Source organism: Rhagoletis zephyria, unplaced genomic scaffold (assembly GCF_001687245.7).
Source record: "Rhagoletis zephyria isolate East Lansing unplaced genomic scaffold, Rhagoletis_zephyria_1.1 Rzeph_scaffold_29619, whole genome shotgun sequence".
Taxonomy (NCBI): domain Eukaryota; kingdom Metazoa; phylum Arthropoda; class Insecta; order Diptera; family Tephritidae; genus Rhagoletis; species Rhagoletis zephyria.
In genome coordinates, this window is record NW_016186676.1 from 1 (window position 1) to 4,570 (window position 4,570).

The 4,570-nt window shown below is 34.3% G+C and overlaps 1 non-coding gene across 1 annotated transcript; it reads right to left on the minus strand.

Moving 5' to 3' along the window:
* Positions 1–177: 177 nt before the first annotated feature.
* Positions 178–251, minus strand: TRNAT-AGU (transfer RNA threonine (anticodon AGU)). Its single transcript has one exon. It is a non-coding gene; the product is annotated as a tRNA-Thr (tRNA).
* Between the last annotated feature and the right edge of the window lie 4,319 nt (positions 252–4,570).

The following is a 4,570-nucleotide window of genomic DNA, read 5'->3' on the forward strand; positions in this document are numbered from 1 at the left end:
GATCTCCTGTTTACTAGACAGGCGCTTTAACCAACTAAGCCACGGCGCCGCTTGCGTCCGTTGCTGGCATATGACGCAACTCAACGGCAGCGCTGGGATGTGGCAATGTCGGCAATGCAGACGACACGGCANTTAAATAAAAAGAACAAACTCAACTGCATCTTTTTACAGACACAAAGGCCCCGGCGAGATTCGAACTCACGATCTCCTGTTTACTAGACAGGCGCTTTAACCAACTAAGCCACGGCGCCGCTTGCGTCCGTTGCTGGCATATGACGCAACTCAACGGCAGCGCTGGGATGTGGCAATGTCGGCAATGCAGACGACACGGCAAACATTTCAACGTTCTATGAGAAATGAAAACGAACGGACACGAACAGCACGGATGTGAAACGAATGCGGATGGATGTATGTGTGTTTCTACAGTGCGTTTGCTGTCGAGAAAGCAGTTCAGTAGCCCAAAAAACGCTTGGTTTTGTTGACTTTTATTTTCTAACAATTCGTCGATGGTTTGTAGTTGGCTATAAATAAAAAATGCCGCTGCCAAATATAAAATTTTTCGTTCGATTGTTTATCTATCTGTTGCCTTGCTTTTCTTACATACTTATGTATGTACATACATACAAGCCTACATATGGGCATTCCAATGGTGGCGGACGTGACAGCGTACGATTTCAATGTGATACAAAAAAGGAATACCATTTGTTTTCTTTAACTTTTTTGGGCCATTGTATAGCACATAATTAGCTCTATATTTAACCGAAAAATGAAATCAATCGAACTGCTTGGTCCTGAAATATAAGCATTTAAAGAGAGTGTCGTTACGTGACAAAAAATGGAAGTTGATTTTTTCTTTTCTTACAAAATCGCAAAACTCTGCGAATTGTGGATGGCTATTTTCATGAAACTTATTTCAATATGATTTGGAACAATTCTATTTGTTTTTAGAGTTTTTTTTTTTAAATTAATGCAAATTGTTTCAATTCTCTTTTACACAACCCCAAGTGTGATACGTGACGTGACGTGGCGTCACGTGACATAAATTTCCATCGTTATATTTTTGTTAATATTGCTTTTAAATGAATTTTCAACGCAAATAAAACATGTATTTTATGTAGAATATACTTTATATTTTGACTTCAGAGCGCCAATTCAGGGTCAATTTATTAGAAATCTATGATTTATTATGTTTCAACCACATACGCCAAATTCGAACCAAATCGGACCATAAATACGGTTTTTCGAAATATCTCGACCTTGGCACCACCTAGGAAGACCATTTTATGCAAACATGATTCTACTTCATAGCCAGTATATATTTTAAAAAGCAACAAATCGGCAAGTAAATACGTTAGATATAAAACTTTTATTTTTTTTTTTGTCGTGGTGGACCTTCCGCTGGAAACACCCATATGCATGTACCTAGATAGCAGCGTTATACCCACCGAATGCCTAGAATATTTTTTTTTGTTTTTGAAGTTGACCGCTCAAAGATATTAATTCTATAGCTCTGAGGCATTTTATGGTAGAACCATGGCCAATGATACAAAAGTGCCCTTTGCGGTGTAATTCTAACATCCACCAGCGCGGTAGTATGGGTCACTAAACACAAAAAAAAAAAAGTTCTAGAACACCAAATCGCTAACATCGATATTTCTTGGAACATTGGGCTTTGAAGTTGATCAACAAGTTCTATAATTTAGCTCCATAATCAATGAAAATTCCACACACCCTCGACTTCAAAGCATAATATCTCAAGAAATATCGATTCTATTGATTTGGTGTTCGGGCGTTCCAAATTTTTTTGTGGGAAATTGAATTTCCTACAAGTTTATTATTTTCAATTTTTCTGTAGCTCTTGTTATTTACGAGATAGGGGCAAAAAACGACAATTTAATGAAAAAATTGTGTTTAGTGACCCGTGCTACCTCGTTGGTGAGAGCTATAGTTACGCTGCAATGGACACTTTTGTAAAGTATTCAATTCTAAAGAAAAACAATTACTGATCATGATTATTACCATAAAATGCCTCTGAGGTAGGAGTAAAACAAAAATAGTCGCCCAAAAAAGCATCCTAATCTCACATACTTTTTTTCAAATGTATTTACGGATTGTTAGCAACCTGATAGCTTTTGAATAAATCTGGATATTGAAATCATTATAAGCAATTTGTGTTCAAAAAATTACTTACAATAACTAGTTGTAATTTCAGTGTTGGTCAAATCGCAGTGTTTAGTTTCTTTATAAAAATTAAGTAAAATAATTTATTTAATAATATGTGAATCGATTTTAGGATATCTATTTATTTTTTCACAATATCTTCTTAAATCGATTCAAAAATCGATTATTTTTTTCGATCTCGATTCTCTGCCTCAAATCTTACAAATATTTCTTTTTATTAGACTTTTACAACTTTGCGCAACAGAAAGTCCTTAAAATTACAAACATACTGTAAATCAGGGTGCATCACTATCCATACAAAAAGTAAATAAAAAATCGGTACTGTTCCATCGGAAATAAAAAAAAAAAACATATATATTATATTTGAAGGCTAACGAAGAAATATTTTCAAAAAATATTGAGAATTACGTAATCTGAACATATTTGAAAATACATACAAATTTAGAGTTTTTTGTAAATAAAATTAGTTCTTAAAAAAATTTCGTTTAAATTACCTCCGATAATATATGAGTTTAAACTTACAAGAACTGCATAAAATTGTTTTAAAATTCTATGACAGGAATTAACAAAATTATATTTTTTGATGCACTTTCAAATCGGTCTAGATCATGTAAATCTTAATAATTTTCCGAAATATTTGGCGGAAGATATATGTAAAATAAAATAATTTTACAATTCCACTGAAAAAACCGGATTTTTTTTTTTGGTGCACTCTAATGCACCTTTTAATGTACATATGTACATAAAAAGACGTACAAGCAAAATTAGCTATGTGATGCCCAAAATATAAAATGTATGCAATAAATGCAGATGGCATACATATGTACATTAAGGCGGGTCAATAAGAATGAAATTTTTTAAATTTTCTTCGAAACCTTTTTTCGCAATTTGGAAAGCTCCAAATTGATTTTAGAACCATGATTTCTTCGGAGAATTTGCTTAGAATCACACACACAATCCTCCTATGCAATACGCGTATATTAAAAAAATTTACCCTCCCCAATATATGTACATACATACATACATACATACATATGTATATATAAAGGCACAGTTTTTTCCCAAGTGAGTTCCCACATACCGGCACAATATGTAAAAGCCGGTAGAAAAGCAAACAAAAAATCGACAATATGCCGGCAACGGAAGTAAACAAATAAACTTTTCACTTTAGCGCCGGATTTCGCCCCCAGCAATGAAATCCCTGTACTTAAAATCAATACAAGAATGCGGATAAGTTATATCGCTACGTAATATACATGAATTAAATAAAACGGAAGAAAAAAAGGCGAAAATAAAACATAACTTAAGTTTGTTGGTATCTACAAAGAATTGTACTGGAATCTTTAGGATGTGTGGCAGAGTTTGGGATGGAAATTGGTAGCAGTTTGCCGGCGAATGAACAGAATGGGAAAAAATAGAAAAGTTTACGAGACAAGAAAAAAACATCTTGAAACTTTTTTGCCAGGGCAAGTCTGTAGCGAGCCAAGCCGAATTAGTTAACAAGACGTGCAGCAAAAATTTGTTTGCGTAGCCTACTTTACGGCGAATAAAAGGAACATTTTTACGACTAAAGTTATTTTGTGGGGTCGAAAATAATTGGTGCACATACATATGTAAATAGAGATTACTTAGACGTACATATTTACACACAAATATATTAGCATACACATACATATGCACAGCGTAACAACTGCAAGTCAAATAAAATATGTTTTATTTATTTTATTTTTTGCGTGAAGGGAATTTTTATATTCTCATTTTCGTTGTTGGCGTAAAAGCCGATAAACTTTTCACTTTCTAGTTTTTCTATATAGAGATGCTATATCTACAGACTGTAAGTGAATATGCGCGCATAACTGTACTAACTGTGTGAAACTTATTTGGGAGAAGATGAATGATTTAAACGTCTTGATTTATCGCTTTAATCTATACAAGAAATCTACATAATATTAATGTTTTGCAGTTTTTGTACTTTAGGAAATTCAGCATCTGGCATCCCGTGCCCTCAAACAGTAAACTCCCCTCCTAGCGATCAGAGTCTTCTGAGATTGGTGCGGATGGGCATATACTCGCTTAGTATTCTGAGTTAGAGCCGAGCACATTCCTGTAAAGACACCCATCAAGTTCAAGAAACCGATGGTTGTCGGGCCAAATCAAAAATCTATCAGGAAAGATAATGAAGGCTTCATAAAGGCGCAAAGGAACATTTTACGGCCCAAGTAAATAATTCTGGTTTTCGACATCGAATCGTATGGAAAGATGCAGGTAGCTAAGGTACAATGAGTTGTCAAGGAATTAACCACACCGAAAAGAGCCAAAATATCGAACGCTTGGTATAGCAAAAGATCAGTAAACCAAAATCATGAAAAACTTCCTAAAAGGTTGTTTC